Source organism: Nipponia nippon, unplaced genomic scaffold (genome assembly GCF_047370975.1).
Source record: "Nipponia nippon isolate SJK-2023a ecotype South Korea unplaced genomic scaffold, ASM4737097v1 scaffold_8, whole genome shotgun sequence".
NCBI lineage: Eukaryota > Metazoa > Chordata > Aves > Pelecaniformes > Threskiornithidae > Nipponia > Nipponia nippon.
In genome coordinates this window covers 12,119,579-12,145,084 of record NW_028262402.1, presented here as the reverse complement: position 1 = coordinate 12,145,084, position 25,506 = coordinate 12,119,579, and positions in this window count along the sequence as shown.

The following is a 25,506-nucleotide window of genomic DNA, read 5'->3' as shown; positions in this document are numbered from 1 at the left end:
TAATCACCTTCCTGCCTGCAGTAAAGGTTATTTATAGAGCGTGCTTAAAAAAAGAAGCAACATGAATATCTCCAATCTCCTACTAACCTTCTACAGTAAGTAACAAAGCATTAGCTCTGTGTGCATTTCTGAATCCAGTCTTTAATTATACCTTTCCCATGTTTACATGAACTTTGGTTTGCTTTTCAAAAGCCTCATGGAACAATTCCTGCAGCTGACCTGTGTGTAGTGGTGAATTTCTCCATAAAGTGAGTATTGATGAGCTGAAAAGTTCAGTGAACAGGAAAATTCTGCTGCTTTTATTGCCAGTGTGACAGGTTACTTTATTACCATGCCTTTCACAGCAATTTAACAGTTACCCTGGTAACGGATTCAGTGAGGTAATGGGATCAGAGGCATTAGAGGAGAGGAAAGGCTAGCGACGAGAGAAAACCATCTGCTGGCTTATGTTCTCGGGGCTGTTTGCTCACTGCGAGCTCCTGACAATCATTGTACTTCGATGTAAATGAGGCAGGTTAAACCACAGGCCTGCCCTATTTAGCCGTACTCTGGTGATTTGTCTTTCTAATTCTATTGAAATAATAATCAGGATTTGTTTCTGATTAATTAACTAACCTTTTGGTAAAAAGATTAGATAACGAAATTGCTGCCTATTCAGAGATAATGAGATTTTTATTACTCTGTCAAAGGGAAAAAAAAAGTACATTTATGTGTCACCAACCACCATGTCAAGGGAGGAAAATAAAGATTTAGATCTTTATGTCAGACATTTATTTCCATCACAGATTAAGTGTATATTGAACTCCATGGGTGCACATCATCTTGTTTAAAACATTTCAGAAGAGCTTTTGAAACGCCAGATAAAGTGATAAACATGTTTAAACCACAATGCACTTGGCGTTAATTTGTTTCAAAAAATGTCTCCTAATGGAAGAGAAAGACTTGACAATTCAGAGATCCACCTGTACTGGGTGGGTGTATTTACGTAAGTGCAAGAGTGTGAAGAAAGCAGTAAAATTTCAGTGTGAGCACTTTAGAGTGACATATGTAAATAGACTGCTATTGTATCTCGCAGTACAGACATGCCTGATACTGTAGTACAGTAGAAAATTCATTCATATGTAGGAACTTTGCCTGGGTGTGTGAAATACCACACAGCACACTGGAAGCTGATATAATTAAATAATGAATGATAACAAACTATGGCATTTAGAGTCTCCTCACAAAAGGCTCCTGGAAAAAATGCAGCTGCAGCCCTCGGCAAGTGACCCAGACCTGCAGAAGGCTGCCCGCCAGATCCCAGGGCTGCTGGGCTGCAGCCAGGCCAGCACCTGCCCACCAGCGCCTTACGCCTCACCACAGTTATTCCCGCCAATAGGGCAGGAGAAGAAAATGCCTAAAAACTTGCTGCAGGAACCACAAAGCCAATCCAGCTATGAGGCACATTAACCATGCATTGGCCACATAGCTGTGGAGCCATCAGCCATGCCTTCCCTTGTGCAGCACAGTAGTGTAAATGCAAACTCTTGGTGATAGAAATATGAGTGGACAGCATTTGCTGTGCCAGGTAGCGTCCTGCAGCTTACCTGTTACAAGAAGAGCTGTGTCCTTTGCTGATTGTCAAGTCACTAATCGTGATCTGTTAATAGATCTCTACAAAGAATTGCGATGAGAACATTTTCTGTCACACAGAAAAAGCAAGAGGAAATATAGGACACAGCAGAGCATTTTGTTGCGGTGGAGTTAATGAATGCACTCCCAGATTTGAGGTGACACTTACATTGGTGGTGTTCGGTGTGCTTCATTACTTTTACTTTTACACATTAACATGAAAGGCTCTCATATGCTGAAAGTCCCTGCTTCTCCCCAGCGGTGTATATAGCTGAAAGCCAGTCAGAAGCGCGACCCAGTTAGAGAAAATGTCTTTGGTAAAGAGATCTGATGCTGAGTGTGTTCCTGCCCTGTTCCCCCACCTCATAGTTTCCCATTGGTGATTACTCTTCATGGCCAGCATTCCTCCCTTCCTACCTGGGCTTTCCAATGTTGTAGCCCTGACAAAGGATGCAGACAAGAGAGCTTTCTTCTACCAACAGAAAATTATTTCCCTCCTCCTGCCCTCCAAAAATTCTTACTGCAGGCTTCTGACCCGTGATAACCAAAATCCCGTGAAAGGCAAGCAAGCCTTTTTGGCATAGTACCAGTTGTAAAGCTTTTGCTCTCCCTCTCTCTTTCCTTTCCCCTATGTGAAATTGAGGTTTAATATTAGTAATTATTATTAAAATTAGCAAAATATTATCAGAGGATCGCAGCTAGGAGAATAACTATAGTTTTCCTTTTTCCAGATGATGACATCTGCAGCTCTACATTTTCATGAAACGACTATACTTAACAAAAACATTACTTCATTTTCATGGTATTTCTTTTGTGCCTAGGAGCAACCCTGTAATTGTTCACTTCAATTACAACATTACTATTTTAAACTGAAACCCATTTTATCTGCATGCCAGCTTTTTATTTGTTTTACCAACTATATCTATTTCCATTACTGCAAGGCTGATGGTTTGTCTCAAGAGGAAATCAAATCCATTAATTCAGAAATTTCAAGCATGGCTGCCTCTGCCATAAGCAGCATTTCTTATGCTAATAGCAAATGTGCTGAGACTGAAAAGAACTGACACAGCTCTGTTTTTTATCATAACTTAAGCATTTATATAAAAAGGCAAATCTAATAGTACTAGAAAACTGTAAGTGTTATTATATATAATTCACTTTACTGAGATCTGCATAGGGCCTGGTTTGTGCAACTGTGGTTTAAATCATGCTGTTTGTGGCTTTAACTTGCTTGACATTTGGGGTCTGATTTTGATCCTGGTTACCTCAATGTAAATCTGCCATTCTTCATCTGACAACAATAAAATTATTTCAGGTTTACCCCAGGCAAATGGAGATCAGGATATGTTCATTTTTCATTTTGCTTAAGGTGAAATACCACCTCACAATCATAACATACTAAACTAGGTTTGGACAGTGTGTGTGTGTGTGTATACAGAAAACATATTACAGAAGTTAGACATCTTTTTTCTCCAGCGACAATAGCTATTTCAAAAGTAATTTAGGTATTTCCAGGAAGCTGCACCCTCCCAGCACCACACAGAAATAAATGCATCCCCCCTTCCCGCTGCCTTCTCATTTAATGCACTTAGTCCTGTCGTATCACATGGGCTGTGTTCAATTAGATAGCTTAACAAGATAAACTCTGACTTTGACCCAGAAAAAACAAACCAGATTGCTGCTGAGTTCTACGTAAGCTTTTCCAGGCGTTGTGACCTGTTTATGTCAGTGAAAAATGCAAGAGAACCTTATCATAAGGGCCGAATTAGTTTTTGAGGCTTTAGGGGTTTTTTAATATATGTGTGCCCAGACAGAATGTACAGAAAACAGTGTACCATTCTTGCCCTTCATTTTTGCAGCAAAACCCTTTAGTGCTGTAAATCAGATCTCATTGGGAGATCTTACACACTGGCCGCCAATAAGCTGTTGAGAAGTCTACAGGGCTTTTAGGAATTGCTGAACCATGAAGCTGACCTGCTTAGTGTTTTGTTGTAGGCTATTAAATCCAGGATTGGTGTTTTAAGATGATTCTGCTTTCTTCTTTTCTTGGCCTGGTTAAGCAACTCTACCCCCATCTCATTATTTAGCTGATTAAAATAAAAACTAGAATGAGAAGCCTGCTGTTTGAAAATCCTGCCTTCACCCATCAAATTAATGAGAGTGACTTATGCTGACGTAGTTTATGGCCTTAGCAATTTGACACTGATTTTGCAACTAAGAAAAGATTTACTAACTGTACACACCACTCTGCTTTGCTAGTAGTGGAATGGTATTCTTTTCTCCAAAAACAAGCTCTATATCTTTTGTAAACACGCATTATTTGGTTACTTCATTGTAAATGGATCCCAGTTGGGTTATACTGCTTCTTCCCACTAGCATATTGACAATTATGCACCAAAAGACCCAGCAAAAAGATTATATTTCAGCTGGAGTGTTCTCTTTTTCAGGTTTTTCAAGTGTTATAAATATGTTTTGCACTGTACCTGTTACTGCCTAGTTAGAAACATGCTGGTTCTTTGCACATCCCTTTCATACTGAGGGAGAAATTAAATGTGCTGTTTTATTTTTCCGGTGTTTGATGAGTGTTAACAAGTCCAGCATTTGAGGAAACCCAAACCAAATAAGGATCTGTAGCTGTTGCTACTAAGTAAAGCAAAAACCACCTGGTGACTAAGTTCACTGGGACTTCATTTCTTTGTGTGACTGAAAGAAAGAGAACAAGAGGGAGAAAAAGACTCACATACACATTGAAGAAATCCCACTGAATTGCACTCAGAAGATAAAATAACAACGTGTATATGTTGTATATATATGTAAGTAGGCATATGTCCCAGGTTCCCCTCAGTGTGAACATTAAGGCATTCAAAGCCAGAGAGGGGAAGAAACATACTTGTAACAAGAGGTCACTCTGTGCTGGACAATGCATCTCCACAGCCAATTTTTTTGAAGTTAGACATATTTGTATTACAAGTATGTTTTTATCCCCATTTTATTTAGATCTCTGATGTCAGTTCAACTCCCATTGAAGCTGTTTTCATATGATCACTCTGTTTATTTTGGGTCTCTTACCATGACTTAGAGTACTTGAGCTTTTATTGTACTGGTCTTATTTAATGAAGCTGTCTGCTTTTAATTTTCTCATAGTCGAAAAGGAAAGGTGTGAGAAGGAAATGAATCACAAAACAATAGGGCCCATCCCATTAGAATGAAAGAGGAATTAATTTGTATATCATATACACAAGTAGTTATGCTTTTCAGGAAGGAAAATGAATTACTGTGCATAGAATTACTTTTTCCCTCTCTGTTAATCTATTGTTCCTTTTTTAATTGCTTATTTATTACTTTTAACACAGACAAAAGATAAAATTGAAAATTCAACTCCAGTATCCTAGCCACATCAGAGATTTAGCATTGGTTATCTTTATAATTTCAGCAGCTGTGCATGGGACAGATTGTATTTCCTGCATTCTAGGTCAGCAAAGTTTGTTTTCCTCCATGTATTTTCTAGGCTCACATTTCACTGTAAGCCTTATGTGTGCATTCAGGCTTGCAATGATGAGCAGGCTTATAGGGCAGTCAGATCACAAGCTTAGAGGTTTGTCTTTTTTTTTTTAAACAGCATTCACACAACTGCTGCTCAGTTTGTTGCTGTGTCCTATTTGTGAAATAGCAAAATAATAACACTAATAGAAAAGAACATTATTTACTGCTGTGGGACTGCTTCCACTCTGCCTGGAAAAAGGAACATAGTAGTTTGTTAGTGAGAAATCATGTGAGGCTACTGCAGGGAAATGGAGATTATTTCCATAGTAATTACTGACTTCTAGCACCATAGCTATAAATAATTATGCTAATATTACATAAACCACCTGCCTTTAGAATAGCAACAGTTTCTTGAAATGATTCTTTCTAGTTTAGATACTGTATGCCTCCATTAATCGTCTGTCTTCTAACAAAGAGTTGCTATTTCAGAAATGATCTATTTAATCAGAAATGCAATTTTATGTGCATTTTTTGTAATTTAAATCAGAAAAAGGATGATGAGACTTCTTGACGCTTTTTCAGACATATTCTACAAATAAGAGAGCTAGTTGGTAACTCAAGGATTCCCCTAAAGTGTATCACACTCTAGGTGTGATTCAGGTCATGATTTTAGATGTTAAAAGAAAGATACCCTGTACTGGTCATTCAGTTACTGGAAGAAGAGACAGATGTTTCCAAGAGGAGGTGTATTCCCTGTGTTTTTCCTCCTTGGTTATGGACAGAGGCAGGTAAACTAGCCTACACAAGACAGCTAAACTCTACTTGGGGGTGAATCCTACTTTCTGTGTTACCTAGGGTGGGTGAAATGTTCTGTGACTCAAACAGCTTTGGGAAGGCTAAGTGTGATCATTAGCTTATGATGAACTGAACTAAGGCCTTCATGGTGCCTTTATCCTAATTTGAACTATTTATTTCTCCTTACCCTGACCTTCAGAACTCATAAAATATTTTTTCTAGTCTAGCTACAACTTCTGATAAGTAGTGCATGAGGATATCAGGTTGCTCAGTTGGTCAGCAATGGCCAGTCAACTGTAAAGCTATTTGCATGATATCTGAGGGGTCTGTTCTCAGATCAGTGCACAAACAGAATTGCCATTAACAGTAATACAAGTTATGGGCAGGCATGAAAGTAAAGAAACTCCCTAATTAGAAATAATGAAACACCAGACTGTTGTAGTTCTGAAAGGTAGTGGCACCTGTATTTACTTTGACATAAAATGAATACAGCAACTAAAAATGAAACATTAAGCTCATAAAGTGGGGCAAAAGTAACTTACAGTTTGAAGTACTATGCAACCCTACATGCAGCCTCTTCATGAAGATGTGTGCAGATTTTATAATCTTGCTGCAAATATCGGCTTTACAAACATCCACATTACAAGGTGAATTGGGAAAAAATATGGACTTGAATATGTCTTCTATGTTTAACACAAAAGCACATGAAAGAAGAAAACCTAGAGAATTTATGTTAGTACACTGGGAGTTTCCGGCTGTTGACTGTCATCTCAAAACTGCCGGAAACCATGCTCGATAATGCCTTTCATAAACCCATTGAGCATCACTTTAAGTTAGCTCTCTTATTTGTTTTTATCCCAACTGTTTGGGAGTGCTCCTCTGGAACCCCACTTCTGCAGGGTTGCCATCATATGATTTCCTAAACTACTCATGGACAATTTAGGCCTATTTATTTCTAGTTTAGCTTTAACAGTTCTTTTTCCTCAGTGGTGTTTGATGTGTACTGTATTTAGTGTATTTACAGAATACAGCCTTCATTTCTTAGGCTGAGGAAGCCGATTGCTTTTTAGCATTCTCATGTTAGATAAGCTGCCTAACTTATTGTCCACCAAGAAAACATTATTTTCAAGGCCATCCTAGAAAACAGAATTAATTTTTTCTAAAATTATCTCCTGGGAATATAGGTTCAGAATTGTTTTCCAGGTAAGGTCTCACCATTGCTTTGCAGATTAATAACATTTCCTTTGCAGGAATATGTTTTTAAATACGCTAGGTTTTAATTTGCTTTGTTTCACAGACAGTTTCTATTAGTAACTTATTGTCTCTTTAAATAAATATTTACATCTCGTTTCTTCATATGCTTAAAACTGATGAGCCCACAGCTTGTCTCAGAAATCCTTGTTACCTCCAAGTGCATGACCTTGACTTTTGTATCCTTTTTCTTCAGATAATCAGTCCTCAGAGTAAGCCAGTTTGCTAATGAACCTACTATGCAATGATAAACGCTTCCTAATTTGATCCTCTTTGAGACATGTGCTCCAGTTTGGAATATATTACTTGGAATATTATACCAGTATTATTAACAGAATTATTACATGAAACCAATCCAAAGACTGATCCTTTAGAACAGCCCAGGTTATCATCTTCTGGCCCAACAGCTGTTTTCAAACAACCTGTGGACATTTCCCTTCATTCAGCATCTCAGTGTTCTTACAGTTCTTGTCTCTCTCCCCAGAGAGATCGTTTTCCACAAGGTACCACAATGTTGCATTTCTTTGGACTTTACTGAATTTGCTCACAAACTTTTAAGAAATCCTACTGTGTTTGAAATTATTAGATGTTGAGCAAAATCTTGGGTTTGGATATAGGTTACTCACTAACTTTTAACTGAAAATACTAATGATTATTTCAGTATTTAAAACCTGAACGATTGGTTATATTGTTATGTTTCTTGACTACATTTATTTCTTAGAAGCATGTTTTGTGCAAAACTTACCACTACTCATTGAAAAGTCTCTTCATAAATATTCAACAATAGCTGCTTAAGCTGCTCTGTTTCAGCACATGTGACTGTAGTACATTTGTTCTGTTGTACTAAAATGTCTGAAATGTCTGCAGAAAGAACAAACCAAACCACTTAGAAACAATCAAGGGAAATTCTCATTACAAATTGTCTATGAATGCTTGGAATAATTTTAACAGTATTAATCTCACTATTTTATAGCCATTGACAGGAATAAAGTAATAATAAGTTTACTTCTATAGAAAAGCTTCGGTTTTGTTTCCCCTTGGGAAACTTGAGAAAACCCAAGATTTTCTGCTAAATTAAAATGGCTTATCATGGCAAATATAAATCCTAGAGCCTGACAGGAAAAGAAAGTATGACAGGCTGACGGCTAGGCACTTTTTACAGAGGGCATTGGAGGGGGGATCATTTTGTTTAATTCAGATTCCATCCCATTACTAACCTTGGGCTAGTAAGATATGGGGGGTGGGGTGGGGTGTGCTTCTAAGTCAGCACAGTGCTTGTTTTCTATCTTTGTTCATGTATTTTATTTCTGTGGGTCATGTTTGACTTAATTAAGGGCTGGTTTAGCTGGAAATAAAGAATATTACATTGAGGGACTTGTGTCTGGGAAATGTTGGAAAGAAGACACTAAATGCTGACCTCAGAAGAAGCTGAGTGATAAACAAAGGAGGTGGACTTCAGGATCCAGCTGGAGACAGAAGACATGATTTGTTTTTCAGACTTCCACCACAGATGGGTTAGCACTGGGAGAACTGCATACTCTGAGTGGTAGTTTTCTAAAGAAAATACATTTATTTTAGCAGTCTTTTGACAGTAAGATTAGAATTGCTGATCAAAATATTTGTCTTTTTTATCTGTTATATATTCTAATGGTTAACACACATGACTAGATCTGTCCTTCACTAATAACATTTCTATTTCTACAGTGGACAATGCTTCCTAAATATGTCAGTCTTCTTTCTCTGCCATTAAACATAAAGATCTTTAACAAATAGATCAAAAAAAAAGCAGCAAAAAACCTTTGCTTTTCAGGGAAAGCACATCTCAAATAATTAATTAAATTCCTTGAACCACCAGGTAGTCTTTGCTTGTTTCCTCTGAAATGGGGAACCAGACAAAATTTTTATAGCCAAATCTAGAAGCCATGCCCATCTAGGGAACCTTAATATGTTCTTGGCACATGTCCAAATTCCTCACCAATGCAGAAAGAGTCTTTAGAGAAGAATAGATCACCAGAAAGAGGTGGAGCTACTCAAGCATCTAAAGGGAACAAAGAAATAATTAACCAATATTTTCTATTTTGTCTGGTTTTGTCATATCACATGTCTTCTGCATTTCATTAGAGGGTAAAACTATGTCCATTTATTAATTTAGAAAATTTATCAATTTGTGTTCCCTTAGCCTCCATAGTCATTGAAGGCAGTGATGGGTAAATCCTCAGTTGCCAAGTACAAGCACAATTTCTGAATACTGTGTACTTTTGGCAACTAGTTAAATAGTCTGAACTTTTTGAGAGCTCAGCTTGCCCTGCCTTTCTCCGCCTTTCCCCCCTTATTCCACAGCAGCAAAACCTACAACATCAGTGCTGGCCATTATTTCTAGTCCTTTAAACTTTACAAGATAATGTGTTTTTGAGATTTCACCAGCCCTGATCTTGCTAATTGCTCTGAGCAAACATTGCTTGCTCCATGCTGTTCATGACACTTTTAATGCTATGTGAGATTAACACTTCTTAGCCTTTGCAAGGTTTGTTTTTGTTCCTCTGTACTATTCTGAAGTGTAACATTGTTTAAGGGAAAGCCATGGTAAAGACTTTTTACAGCTGTTGCTATGCTATTCTGTAGTCAGGCCTTGTGGTAAAGCTTCTCTTTTTCTGCCTTGATCAATATATACTACAGTTATCCCCTGGGAAAGATTTTAGAAATCTTGTTTAAGACAACCACATGGTATATTTGCATTTAGAGCCTTCATTGCAACAGATATGTCCATTCTGTAAATATATAAGGAAATACATAATAAATCAAAACCCTGACTTGCTTAAAATGGACTGAGGGAAATAGTTGTTAGTCCTGGATGCTTTCTAGCAAGTTATGCATTGATGTGAGCCCCAGCCCACCAAAGTTAGTGGAGCGTCAGAGCAATGGCTGTCCTTTCTTAAAGCCCTGCACAACGCTAAGTCGGTCACAAACTACTTCAGTAGCACCATGACACTCCCACAGCAATGCATGTCAATTCACCTTTTGCCTGGGAGTATAAATAAGATAAGCAATAGGCAGAGGATCGGTCTGCAATCATTGATGTTAGCTGAAGATTTCTCCAGGCCATGGTAACTGTTTGCTGTTTTCTTGGCTGCAGACCAGGCAATGCTCCTTCCAGCTCCCTGCACTGAGGGCAAGCACTGATGTACATTTTTTATCATTGTTATGCTGCTTAGGCCAGAATAGAATGATCCTGGCTGAAATTCCCCTTTATGTCCTTTTTTTCCTTGGCTTCTAAATCATCTCATCTCATCTCATCTCATCTCAGTGATGTTCTTTTTTGAGACATTCATTTAGTTCTGCAAGACAATTTAAAGGCAAAACTAGCAAGTACATAGAGGATGTGTTCTCAACACTTTTTTGTGAGTGTTCAAAATGTCCAAGGCTTTAGGAGACTCCAGGGACTGCTGATCAAATCTGTCTGTGTCCAGGTTAGGCCCACTCTGGTGTGAGCAGGATTAGACAGTGCAGTGCCAGAGAGTCTTGCAACTCTTTCATGCATGGCCTCACATACCCACATGAGCCATGTGCCCGAAGCCTCGGTTCCTGTAAGCCCACGACTTTCTGGTTCCTCCTCTGACGTGGGACATTTACTTCTCTACTCCAAGATACAAAAGCTAGTAATATTGGCTTGAATGGGCCTGCCCCAGAGTCTTGGATATTGGAAACTCAGTCTTCTCAGCAGCCCTCCAAGAAATAATCAGAAACCTGCTTGAGCTTTAACTGCAGCTGTCAGCATTTTGGATTCTTGATACTTCAATCAGTTCTAAATACAATTTCCAGGCAGCAGGAACCACAAGTAAATTCAATTTGTTGGTTTTGTAATTAACAAATACCCACTGTTTTATTGGGACGCAGCTAAACGTGCACATCCAGGTGCTCATCATCAGTGAGAGCACAGGTACAAGCATGTTTTTGCGCTTGCTTTGGTAATGACAGTATCACTGGTGTTCACAGGAACCAGCTATCTGTGCAGGTGGCCTACCCCAGTCTCAACCACGGTCACTGTGTGTGCATGTTAAATGGATAATTCCATCTACATGGCCCTGCAATCCTCTCCTGTTCCTGTTTTTTCATGTGTCTACCACTTCTATAATCTTTTTTATTCTTTTTTTTTTTTTGGCCTCAGTTTGCATAGCAGAGATTTGATGTGACTAAACTGTTCAGCTCACAATCTTACAACTTGAAATGTGCTTTACCTTTTTCTCTGATCTCTGATTAGGCAACTGCTGTCTAGATGTTCTCTAATTCTTTCCTTGTAGGTTTTCTAATGTAATTTCTTATTAAAAAAAAAAAAAAAAAAAAAAAAAAAAAAGAAAGAAAGAAAGAATCAGCCTTTTGCCTTTGTAACATTCCCTTATCTGGGTCCTCCACTTTGGACTTCATGACTGACAGGGAGCAGTAATAATTCTTTCTCTTATAAGAGCAAGCCAGTTATGGGCATATAATGTGCAGTTCTTCAGTTTTTGAAGAATTCCTGTTCCACAACTCCGGAAAGCACATCCGAGTGCATTTTGGCGCACTCTGTGAAATCCAAGATCTAAGCTTTCTGGAGAGGTCCCAGTTGACTGGAAGCTGGCAAGCATTGTCCCAGTCTTCAAGAAGGGCAACAGGGATGACCCCGGTAACTACAGGCCTGTCAGTCTCACCTCTGTGACTGGCAAAATTATGGACAAGGTTATTCTGGGAGTTATTGAAAAACACCTGAAAGACAATGCAGTCATTGGTCCCAGCCAGCACGGGTTCACAAGGGGAAAGTCTTGCTTAACAAACTTAACTTCTTTCTATGACAAGGTTACCCACTTAGTTGACCAAGGGAAGCCAGTTGATATAATCTTTTTGGATTTCAGTAAAGCTTTCGATACTGTCTCTCACAGTATCCTCCTGGACAAAATGTCCAGCATATAGCTGGATAAACACATAAGGCAATGGGTGAGCAATTGGTTGACGGGTTGGGTTCAAAGGGTTATAGTAAATGGGGTTACATTGGGCTGGTGACCAATCACTAGCAGGGTTCCTCAGGGATACATCTTAGGGCCAGGGCTCTTTAATGTCTTCATAAATTACTTGGATGCAGGACTTGAAGGTTTGTTATCAAAGTTTGCCGATGACACAAAATTGGGAGGAGCCGTTGACACTCTCGAGGGCAGAGAGGCCCTGCAGAGAGATCTAGACAAATTAGAGAGCTGGGCAATCACCAACTGTATGAAGTTTAACAACACCAAGTGCCAGATTTTGCACGTGGGACATGGCAACCCTGGATGTACATACAAACTGGGGAACGAGAGGCTGGAGAGCTGCCCTGTGGGGAGGGATCTGGGGGTTCTGGTCAATGGCAAGTTGAACATGAGCCAACAGTGGGCCCTGGCAGCCAAGAGGGCCAACTGTGTCCTGGGGTACATCAAGCACAGTATTGCTAGCCGGTCGAGGGAGGTGATTGTCCCGCTCTGCTCTGCACTGGTGTGGCCTCATCTTGAGTCCTGTGTGCAGTTTTGGGTGCCACAGTATAAAAAGGATACAAAGCTCCTCAAGAGTGTCCAGAGGAGAGCCACAAAGATGGTGAAGGGTTTAGAGGGGAAGCCATATGAGGAGCAGCTGAAGTCACTTGGTCTGTTTAGCCTGGAGAAGAGGAGACTGAGGGGAGACCTCATCATGGTCTACAGCTTCCTCACAAGGAGAAGAGGAGGGGCAGGCACTGATCTCTTCTCCCTGATGACCAATGATAGAACCCGAGGGAATGGCAGGAAGATATGTTAGGGGAGGTTTAGGTTGGATACTAGGAAAAGGTTCTTTACCCAGAGGGTGGTGGAGCACTGGAACAGGCTCCCCTGGGAGGCAGTCATGGCTCCAAGCCTGACAGTATTCAAGAAGCATTTGGACAATGCCTTCAGACATATGGTGTGAATTGTGGTGTTGTCCTATGCAGGGACAGAAGTTGGACTCGATCCTTGTGGGTCCCTTCCAAATCAGGACATTCTATGATTCTATGATTCTAAGCATTTTTGGCTCACTGTGTAAGAGATCAGCCACTTTAGTGGTCTGCACTCACTCTGTCTGTGAAGGAAATGAACGTACGTAACCTTTCATTAGCACAGTACAGCAATGAGTGAGCCATTCTCAGTCCTCCTCACTCATACAAGAAAGTTTAGTGCAGGGTAGGAAGAAAGGACTGAAAATTTTACCCTGAATATATTTGTTCTTGCAGAGATTGTAAGCAAGTGAAAAATAACACTGTATACAGGGAAATGTTAGGAATATGTCTCACTGTTTTAAGATTGACCTACAACATATGTATGAACCTTTAGGAGCTTCTAAATACCATGCTCTTATTTTCAGATTGATGGAAGAAGTGAGCTGTATATAGTTCATTTGTATGTTTGCTACAAGTGTTGGGCGAAAAAAATCCTCCATAAAAGTTAGTTTTAGATGGATTTCCAGATATTTATGTTTGTAAAACACTGTATTTTGTGACTCTGGTTGGAAAGACCAGCCAAATATGTTATCTGGATTTCCTGAATATTGCATGTTACCCATGGATTATGATTCTTTTCAAGTGCAACAATTTCTTGTTACAGGTGTCGATTAGAAATAATGTAGAGAATAAAGATATATAACCACACATTTTAAACATTTTTATTGATAATAGATCTTTTGTTTGAAAGAACTATAAGATCATATTTTGTCTGTATATATCCTTTCTGCTAGAATAAAGGTTGAGGGATTTTTAACTTGACTATAGATAACACATTATAAGGTTCTAGTGAGGAATATATATAAGCACTCTTTTCGTATTAACTACTGACTCTCTACTGATTCACCACTGAGAATCAGTCTGGAATATATAACTTCTAATAATTATGTTATGTCGCAACTGTGCACTGAGTGTCATAACCTTTTAGTAAAATTGGCCCATGTTTTCACATTATATTTATGAGGTAAGTAGCAGGTCAAAAAGTAGCACATCACAGATATCTGAAAGAGGTTGTTCTAAACAGAAATTTTGTACCTGCTAAATGCATAATCAGTGCTGTAGAGTTAACTACTGCTGTCTTTAGGCATGTAAGCCTCACTGAAATCTCAGTCTTGCAAAAGCTTGGGTTTTATTACCGTGAAAATCTGGCAAATAAATTTTGACAGATCCTGTCCTATTTCTGGTGATTGATTCTGGATAAGAGAATCTCCTATAGTTCTGGATGCTTCTCACTAAACAATGGGCGCTTCCAAATGGTAAATGATGGATTTCCTAGTGGAAATCAGGACAGAAAATGGGAATAAAGGTTTTGCAACCTCTAACATGCAGGCCCAACTTACACTGCTTCATGAAAAAGCATTGGAAAAGGGGGGGAAATTGCTGTAAAATATTGGAAATATTAGTAAAAATTGAAAGTATTAGTAAAAATTGCAAAAGTACAATTTTGCCATACCAAGAAATTTAATGTATTGGTGAAAGCTAGAAGTGGGCAATGGCAGAACAGTACCTGTATTTTAATCAAGGAGGTGAAGGTGGTACATGAAGAGAAACAGAGAGTGATCTTTCTAATGCAGAAGTTTTTATTCGGTACTGTGTAAAGTCTTAAACAGTTTTTTGTAGAAAAGCGTGATTAAGAGCATGGAAGCAAATGAAAATAATAAAATAAAGTCTAGTTTTATCAAAGGTAGATTGTGTGAGACTAATTTAATATTTTTTGTTATATAAGATAACTGATTTCTTTGACAAGGTTAATGCAGTGGACCTAATCTATCGTAATTTAAGCAAAGTGTTTCCTACAGTGTCCTATAGTAAATCATCATGTAAGATGGAGATGATGGCCATTAACATTGGAATGATGAGGGGGGAAGAAACTGAAAGGGAAACTGCAATAGCATATACTTAGGGGAGAATTATCAGCCTGGTGGCTAGGGATTTTCTTTAAAATATTCAGAACATTCTGCTTTGTATGGTGATTTCAGACTAAATAGTAGACACATGCAGGTGAAATATATGGACAATGCATGCAGACTGCCACACTCCTGGCAGAAAAATAAAGTAAAGTATCATCCACAAAAGGGATAGGACTCCGGGGCGGGGTGGGGGTGGGGGAATAAGAAGTCTTGTTTGCATGATGCTCTTCCTCTCCAGACACTGTGGTCCTATGCAGAGGATATTTAATGACCCTTACCTCTTCCTGGTTGCCATTCACATTCCCTTGCTCATGGGTGTCCCTTCAAGTGCTGCAGCGCTTCCCAACACATTTGTGCCCCCTTTCCTAAACCCAGAAACAGGAGTTGAGTTGAAAGGGTCTCTGCCTACTCACACGAACATCAACTTCACTCACAACAAAAAAATCTCTAAATTTAGACCCATTCAGCCTTTGGTCCTTCTTCAGATATGAAAGTAATATTTTACACCTGTTTCTCACCCTCAGATTTACAGAAGTGGGAGGTGCCTGCACTCCCACCCTCAGTGGCGGGGCAGACCTCGCACTGGGTCACACCTCCCTTGCTCAGGCAGCCAGGGAGCAGCATTTGTACCAGGCTCTCTGCTCTACCTCTCAGGCAGAAATTCTCAACAAATATTCAACTTAAAAAGAGAAAATCTGGCTGGAAATCTCAGGGTGAAAAGTGTAGGCATATGGTAACCAAGTGCTACTATTACTGAGGAAAATATCATCATACAGGAAGTACAGGATGACCTTGTAAACAAGGAATAGAAAGGGGAATGAAATTTCAGAGCACAAAATGCAAAGACATGTACTCGGGCAGTAATAACAAGACTTTTCAATATTACTGAGAGGCTCATCAATTGCAGTGATGATGAAGTATAAGCATACTGGTCATGGGATGACTAAGAGTGGTTACGTTGATGCAAGTGTGAAAAAAATTAATGCAGGAGGTAAGGTGTTTTAAACAGACACAGCTACCAGTCTACAAAGTAAAACCTCATTGTACTGTTGTACATAGTTCTGGTCACTTATATTGAAAAGATTTAAACCAAAAGATGTACAGAGGTCTACAATGTTAGGAAAGCTTTGAGTCTGTTGAGGATGAGGGGTTAAAGACAGGTTGTCATGCCTAACATCCAAAACCGGAGACTGGAGGTGGGGAACAGCATATGTTCATTCTGTACATATTTGGGAAGTCCGTCTGTTTAAATGAAAAGATAGCACAAATACAAGGTAAACAGTTATGAATTTGCCATAACTATGTTTAAACTAGAAATGAAAATATTTCTAACCGTCACATGGTTACTTTCCTTTCATGCAGGAAAGCGGAACCATAATAGTTTCAAGACAGGCTTTGAAAGTTGCATGGAAATTAATCTATGCCACAATAACAATAACCTTTGAGTTGTCTTATGGCACATGGAAAAAATCAGATCCTTCAGCCTAAGTGCCTAAAACCATTTTAGTGCTCTACATTATTGACAGAATCTGCATGAGAGTGACATATATAACAGAGTTCCTCACCCTTTCTAAGTGGCAAATGGAAGCCCTCAGGGCACTGGAGGGCAGCTAAATCACTCTGAGGACATTTTGGCACTTATTGTCCACTAGATGGACAGATTTGCTGGTATCCCTAAAGCATTTTGAAAAGAAACTTGACCACAAATGATTGTCTTTGAGACGTATTTACTCTATAGATTTTTCTGGTTCCCTATGGCAGCAAAAAAGGAATTCTCTCCTCATTTTCTTTTTCTCTTTCTCTTCCTGTCTTCCCTCCCTCCCTACCCCATGTTTCCCAATACAGAGTATTGTTTCCAGGAGGATATGTTTTTCCTCTTTTGCATCAGAAATTTATCTTGGACACAGACATTGCATTGGTATTCCTAAGAGTGTTAAAAATCTCTCAGGGTTTGAGCAAGATTTCAAGACAAGGAGGAATCTTTTCTCAAATAGAATTGGTTGGGCCCTTCAGGATTTCTCCAGCTGTCTTTGAAGCACAATGCTTCACCTACTTTCTGCCTCATGTGGGAAATTTATCTAGTTGTCTGTTGGTTATTCTGGGGACCTAGAAAAATGGTGTTATTTCTTTGCATTTCCTTCGCCAAGCACATTCTGGTCATTCTTAGTGTTGATCCCTTGTAGTTTTTTGTTTGTTGTTGTTGATGATGATCTAAGTATCATGCTAAGAAAAACCTTTGCATGTTGGGAGCAAGCAAGATGCACATTCTTAGGGCATTTCAGGAAGGTGCCTGCAGACCACTGGACTCAATGCCTAAGTAGTCTCTACAAGTCTGTAATTCCAGCTGCTTGAAGCGTTTCATGAACCATACTTCCAACACCATATTTCCATACCCGGCAGTTGATTGCACCTTACCACTGTGCAGTCAATGCAAAACCTGACAAAATAGCCGACAAAAGGCAGTTAGAATAAAATACAAGGAAATACATTTCTCCCCACATCAAATATGGACTGAGTTTAACTAGGATGTGTTTTCTTTGTGATCCAAATCCAAATTCCTCACGACTTTTATTACTTAGTAATATTCATGGTGACTTGAGTATATTTGTTATCTCTGCTGTTGAGTTTTTTAATGTGGAAAACAACTGCACAGCATTCAAATCACTCCCTAGTCATGTATGCATCCTAGGGACGTGTATAACTTGACATTTGCAGAATCCAGATGTCCATCTTCCTGGATGATGCTCTCAACATTAACATAAAGGTATGCCTTTCTCTTCTTTGACCTTGTTGGCAGATATCTGTATGTGTGTCCTAGGATCACATAGACTCTGCTACCCCCGTCAGTGTCAGTCTCTTGGTTTTGTATAATGTTTCATTCATTGGATCCTGCCCAATGTCAATATGCTAGAGAAATTCTTCAAAAGGATATAATTCACATAATGCATCCAAAGCCCGAGCCCAGAAAGGTTTAGGCCTGGGAAATCTGTGGAGAAAAAGATATCAGACTGTACTGCCCAGAGACTGAAACTTCTGAGACCTTGATTTATTAAAGTGTCTTCTGTCCCTTTACATTATTAATGCCCAGTTTTCCACATCCAGGAGCTGTGAAGTGCAAATGTAAAGGATATGTCTTTTCATCTTGTTCTTTCATGTCCCTCTGTTCCTGCCTTAGTCCCTATGGTTTGGGAACAGAAGGGACAGGAGTCTCCTACATTCAAGGCAGCCATTTCCCACATAACTGTTCCATGACACACGCACATTTAGTGGGAGTTATGCAAATAGGCTGATCACATCCAAGATGCAGTAGTCTAAACTACAGCAACATATGTCTCATTGATATAACGCTTTATTTGGATGACGTGTATGCAGTTTCTGAATCAAAACTAAAAATTACAGCATCTTTAATGCATAGTGTAGTTACACATTTCATCATGAGTGCACAGAGGTTATATGAGCTTTCTGGTTATGTTCCAGAATGTTATATTTTGGATTCACTTCCACACTAATAAAAAATGGAACATACCGATATGACCACCTCCAAGCTGAGTCTAAAACTGATACAGTTTGGTTTTGCTTGTAGAGTTTATGTTCTCACTCTAGTGTTGAAAGAACTAACACGGGATGATTTGTAACTGTGAAAAATAGCATTACAAAATACAATAGATATAAGTTGTTTTTACATGTGGCCAGCTGGCAAGAAGGAAAAATATAATGATACTAGGTGTTATTTCTTTGACTCTTGAATTATTGCTTTTCAGCAATCCTAAATTTGTCAAAACACCAAAGACAGGAAATTTGTAAGTTCACATACTTTATTTACACAATAATTGTCTGGAAATTACATTGGAAAGTACACTAGGAGTTTTGTTGATCTTTGAAAATAGACTTCTTATGATTCCAGTTTGCCCACAGTACCAGAAATAATACTGAAATAACCTTATTTGCCTTTCTGTACCTCTGCTTGGAGAAGAATTGAAAAGGCTGAGAAATCAATGGAATATACCAAATTATAATTTTAAAAAATGTGCAATTCTCATTCAAATAGAAATTGAGTAGGCCTTGTTAGTCAGGACTATTCTTTCCATCCTTTTTCATCATGTATGATGTGATGCATGTTTTTGAGACCTTTCTGATATCAAGTGAAGCAGGATTAGCTACAATAAGCTTTAATTTTGTTATAACTTTCTTTATTTTCCCTTCTTTAACTTCCCCCTTGAAGAAACATCTCCTAGGAGGCTGCACCATCCTAAACACATTCAAGTTAATTTTGGCTGAGACTGAAGTGTTGTGTAAAAAATTTACATTCTGATCCCAAGATCATGTCATAGACACCACATTATGACCCCTGAAAGTTTTGATAATAATGGGACACGACACATTCTAAACAACAGTGTAATAACATACTTTACTACTTACAGTTTCACTGTGTTTTCAGATGCTATCAGGGAATTAACTTCAAAAGATTTTTTCACAAGGATCATGGTATTATTTGTTCCATAACTTAATACACAGACCACATTTTTAAGGTCACTTTGTACCACAAGTAAGTACGATTTATGTATAATAAAATGTCTACTCCTTATTTTTCTTAATAACCAACTTAATAATGGGTAAAGGAAATTTTTATCATAGAGGCCAGAAGTATGATGTCAGCTAATGTAAGCATTTTATTGGTATCCCATTTATTATACAGAGCTTTCCTGAATGACAGAAAAAAATGTGCAAGAAGTAATGCGTAATGATTCAGTTATGCAGCACAAGACAAATAGTTTAGTTTTGACTAGTAACAATGTCTGTAGGAAACAAGGAAAACATTCATGAACAATGACTTTTTCAAACATGCCAGACTTGGGAAAAAAATGTGATTTTGACTCTGCTTGCAAATACAAAGAGTGATGGAAAAAGCTGTAGCTTTCAGTGTGGCCCACTTTAATGCTTCTGATTTATAACACTATTGTTGTAGCATTAAACTCATTCTGCTATATATTAAACTGATTTGTATCATTTGCAAAAGCATGGTATATTCACAAAAAGTGATCACAGCAAGCAAATATAAGCCAAATCCAATATGAATTTCCTAGACCTATTAAATTGCTGAGTAGGTTTGGAAGCTTTCCTAATTACTACTTAATGTTTTGCAAAAGTCATCAAAACCTCCTATTACATCTGTAGAGTGCATGATTGGACAGATTTAATTCTAAGATACAAAGTGAATGTGTAAATACATATTATTTCAGCCTACCTTTCTGTAAGATAGTTGAAGGCTGCCAACTTTCTTTTAGTTTGCGACATTTTTTAGCTTCCTTTGGTCTCGTTCTTTGTGCTACACATGCATTTAAAATGACATCTATCATTGATCTTTGCAGGTGGTTTTATTGAGATTTTAGAATATTATTCATTATTTATTCAGATATATTATCAGCTTACAAAGATCCAGGATTTTTTTTTAAAGCACTTGTGTTAGCATACATATGTATGAGCCAAAGACTCACTTGGCCAACTGGCAAATGCCTGATAAATAAGAATAAAACAAACATGTAAAAGGAGAATTAAATCAAGTGATTTATGTGTTTGCTGTAACAAAATTCGCCTCAGACTCAGACATAGATTAACTAATTTTTGTCAACATATGCTATATTATTTCAGGCCTGTTTAAGATCTAGGGTGGTTTTTTTTTTTACTCTCATGTTATAGAAAAGGAATGTGGGACTTAGAGCCAACTATTAATTGAAAAGATAAAGAAGTGGAAAACTGCTCTTATATTCTGGCACAGTTTTTACTAGACTGCAACCTACAAGTTTATCAACAGCTAGGGAATTTGTTCAGCTGGGGAAGAAGTGCAAGATAGGAGAAGGGAGATGTTACAGAGGGAGGTGAGTTGGCTTGGTTTTATTTAAACTCAAATCTAAAGAGTTATATGGCTCTCCTTTTCTCTTTTAGGAAATAGTATTGCAAGCAGCGTTGAGGGTTAAAATAAATTAAAGTAGCAGTTATACAACCTGTGAATGTATGTATGTCAATCCCAGCAGAAGCTGGAGCACTACAAGTCTGAAAATTTGACCAGGAATCAAAGACACATCCTGGATATCAGAGCAACTGTATCTTCATGAGCCTTATAGAGCTCCTTCCAAATAGATCCCAACGCATCCGCATATAATCCCAGTGAAGCCCTCCTACTTTCCAGCTTTTGCTGGGTGTTCCCCTTTCCATGGAGGTCAGGAAGGAGCCATTTATGGTCATCTGTATGACAGTACTCTGGCACATTAATGTGCCAGAGATTCCCTGCTTTATCTTTTAGCATAATGAATTAATAGAGCTATGCTAACTTACACAAGTTGTGCTTCTGGCCATAGACATTGTATAAATATGCCACTGAGCATAAGAAAGAGATGACCATTTTTTCTCAGACATACACATATTCTTCCCTTTAAATTCAGCAAGAGTATCATGAGTGCTATAGAAGACAGGATTTCACCCTTAAGCACTAACATATGTAAGTACATGTATGTACAGATACAACGAAGTTTTTTTGTCCTCAGCTTCAAAATTTCCCCAGCTTTGTAGTAATTACAGCTCAAGAGAGGGAAAAGCAGGAATAAAATCCGAGTTCATGAACTTCCTTCTAAGCTTTAATGCTGAGGTTTACAAGTGTGTTTCGTAGTAGAAGGTAAAGCCTAGGGCTTGTACCATGATCTTTTCATGAAAACAGTGGAAGGTAGCTCTTGTTGTAAAAGTTGTGGCAGTGGATCTGAGGTGAATAAAATTTGATCAAGTTTTGTTTGGTTTTTAACACATGTTGCTCTTGTACAGTAAAATTCAAAGACCATTTAAGTATATTATACCATTATGAAATTCTTCAGCATTTGACAAGAAAACCAAAAGTATTATTGCTTTTGGGAAAAAGATGTATACTAGACCACATTATAAGTGGATTATTTGTATAATTAAGGAGAATTGTTATGCATTCTTCAATAATCCAACGTACTGAAAAATGGAATTAGATGGTGAAAGAACATTTGTAATGCAGGTGTACGTTCACAGAGAGATAGTTACTTTACGTGATGATGTAGACAGAAGTATTTGAAGTCCATCTAAATGTCACACAAAGTATTTGAAAACACTTTTTTTTTATGATAGTTGAAAGAAATTTTACACCTCTTTCAGCTTTGCAGTGTAGCTTTTTTTTTTCTCCCTCATAATAAGTTAAATTACTCTCAGAAAAGGATTTATACAGTTGCCAGCTGCTTCTTTACATTTTTCAGTCAACATTCAGTATTTAAGCTGTGACTTGAATGGACCACCTCTCCAGTATTATGAATGGTAATTTAATCTCCATCTTCAATCAACCATGAGCCCAGAAGCAAAGGTTGCCAATTATGTTGAATTGTACCAAACTATGCATCATTTTCTTTCAGGCATTCCGTTTCTCATTGATTTAATTTTTATTTCTTTTGTCTTTGGCACAAAAGAGAGCTTTTACTCAATCAACTGCTTTAAAATGGAAAAAAAAACCCTATATGTATGGAGCAAAATACAGGTATTTGATTGAAACAAATAATTCAGCTATACTGCATAATATCTATCCTTTGTAGAAAGCAGACAACTACACCATATTCCTGTAAATCCCAGTGAGAGACAGGCACGCGAAAGGGATAAAGCATTCTGATTTAAAATAGTCTTAATCAGTTTAGTATTTCAGTTTTATATACATGGATTAAGGCAATCTCATTTCTCAAACATGTTTTACTTACTATCTAGCTAGTTCAGCAGTAAAGCTGTATTCTCTACTTTTCTAAATAACTTGAGTGTGATATACTTACATACATGATAAAATTTATTCATCAAAGGGTTTGGCAGTAGATTTAAACTGAACTTTCTGAATTTCCAGGTGTTGCCTGGGGTTGTATGAATTGTAACTTTTAAGGATGAAAAAGATTTAAAAATTTGTTTTCTGTGTAGACAGTGCTCCTTTCTGAGGGAGTTTACCCTTTCTTGTTAAGCTGATTATACTAACTCCTCCAAAATATATTTATATACTTCATAAATGTATGGATTAATTTTATACTCATTAGATCTAGAGGTAAAGAACTGCAAGACTTTATCATGAAAAGTTGAAAATGTATATAGTTAACTATCTTCAGGCAAATATCTGCCACCACTGTTAAATGAATCTATGCTAGCTAGTACAGTATGGAGAAATGTGCCATCAAATCAATATTTCAAATAATGAAGTAATGTATCTTGCTCTTTCAACTGTTGAACAATATTTTTTCTAGGATACTGGATGGCAATGTTATAATTCAAACCACAGTTTACAGGAATTTCTTGCAATGCTTGCATTTTCAGAAAGCAAACAGAGCCCATCTGTAATTATAGGTATTCAGGAATACAACTTTAGTAAAATACACAAAACCAAGAGCAATGGATCTTGTACTATAACAGCACAAACAAGCAAGATCAAAGCAACATCATGTTAATTGAAATAATAAGACTTAATTGTCAAAGTCAGATATGAGCCACCTTTTATGTTGTAGTTGTCACTTTTTATCAGAGATTTTCAAAACAAATACCTGAATCAGGCCACACAGCTGAGCCTTTTCAGTAAACTTAGATATAATCAACTTTTTATGGTCTGGATGTGCAAGACATTGATAGACATGGCTGTACCCTAATGTACATGTTAGTCAACATATTCTGAACCCATATAAATAATATGATCATAGCTAAGACATCTTTAACTGCGTAACTGCATCTAAGTAAACAGCTAATGAAACTTCCTGATTTATTAGAAAGCATTTTTATTTTTAAGGGGTAGTAGTGCTCAATGAATCTTTATTTTTTCTTTTAACAACTTCTCCTCCATTAAAGACTGGTAAGCCCCAGAAACTGGATCAGTAATGTAGCAGACTCAGTAACAGTAAATGAAGTGCTGTAAGCTTACATCAGACTAATTAGTCTGAGGGATAAAACACAGTGAAAAACTTTTCAGGTTGCTTTGTGAAAGGCAGTTTGCTTAATTAAGCCAACCACTAATTGTTAAATATTTTTCAGGCATTAACAGAGCTACGCTGACTGTAATTAAATTTTTATTTTAGTGGTATTTGCAGGGATTAAAGTCACAATCTGCTGAGGCACTGAGGTTAGTTAATATTCACTTCACTGCCACAGCTGTCCTCCATTACATTACAAAGGACAGGAAAAGAGACAGCAGAATAGGATGAAGTAATGAGAAAGCTATTCATTCATTTGAACCAGCTCCACAGTATACAGTCTTGTACAAATGGATCTGATCTGCATGACACACAAGTAGGCATTAAATCCGATTTAATTTGATACAATAAAGGACAGCCTAAGCTCTAAATGCATTTTTATTTTTATACTTAAGCACTATGCAATGTATCAAAAAATATAATCATGTGATTATCATACGATTCCATTCAAGGGGTATTTCTTGACTTATTAGCTCTACAGGAGTCCACAAGGATCGTAAACCAATTCCTGCTAAGCCCTTATTTGTCCCATGCATGTGTGAATGAACCCTTCACATTTCTGGATTGTGAGTTTTTGTTCCCAGTAGAATATTTACTGTCAAGATCAATGTTTTGAAGTTTTAAATTTGGCTTTCTTTTGCATGTGAGTTGCATAAGGGTGCCATGCAGATGGAGCAGATAACAAAGGCCTGAAGCATGCCATAGCTGCAACAACAGGGAGAAACTGGTCTTGGTGTTTTTTTTACACCAGCAGTATTTCATTCACAAGGATGTCCTTTTGTAAAGCTGATATTGGGCTGGGTTTGGGTTCAGGAGAATTCATCTTGCCAAGAAATGCCAAAGTCAGTAACTGTGCACATCCGTAGAAAATTGTTCCTCTCCATCTCATGAAGTGCCTTGTATGCTCTTTGTTGTATTAAATCCTGCCTCCTGGCATAGCCTCAGAACCTGCAGTCACTATTGTCTCCCTCAACCTGGCCTTAAAATTGCCTGTATTGGCTTATAGGAATAAGACTTAATCTCTCTCCCTCTTAAGGTTGTGCCAGACAGTCCCTAATTCTCTGATTGGGTGCCAATTAGTCTCCCTTCTTTTCTTGTGGATGTGGAGGGTCCTCCTGGTGAGAGGTTGCACCACTGGGATACGGAATAGTTATAAGTATGCCCTGATTTCTTTCTTGGAGGTAGAGGTCATGCCAGTTACCATAAGGCCTTTATACTGGTTGTAAAGCCAATGTCTAGTCATGCTTAAGCCACTCCATGAGAGCAAAGGAACCCTGTGGCTGTCAAAGAATTTGTCATCTCATATTTTTTCTTCCCATTTTCTCCTGGTTGTTGTTCCACTAATATTCCATTTTACTTAATTTTATTTTCCAACACTGTCTTCTTAAAAGTTGCACCTTGTCTGCTTGCCTCTTGGCATCTACTGATCAATCCATTTCAGACTAAGTAGCTGGGT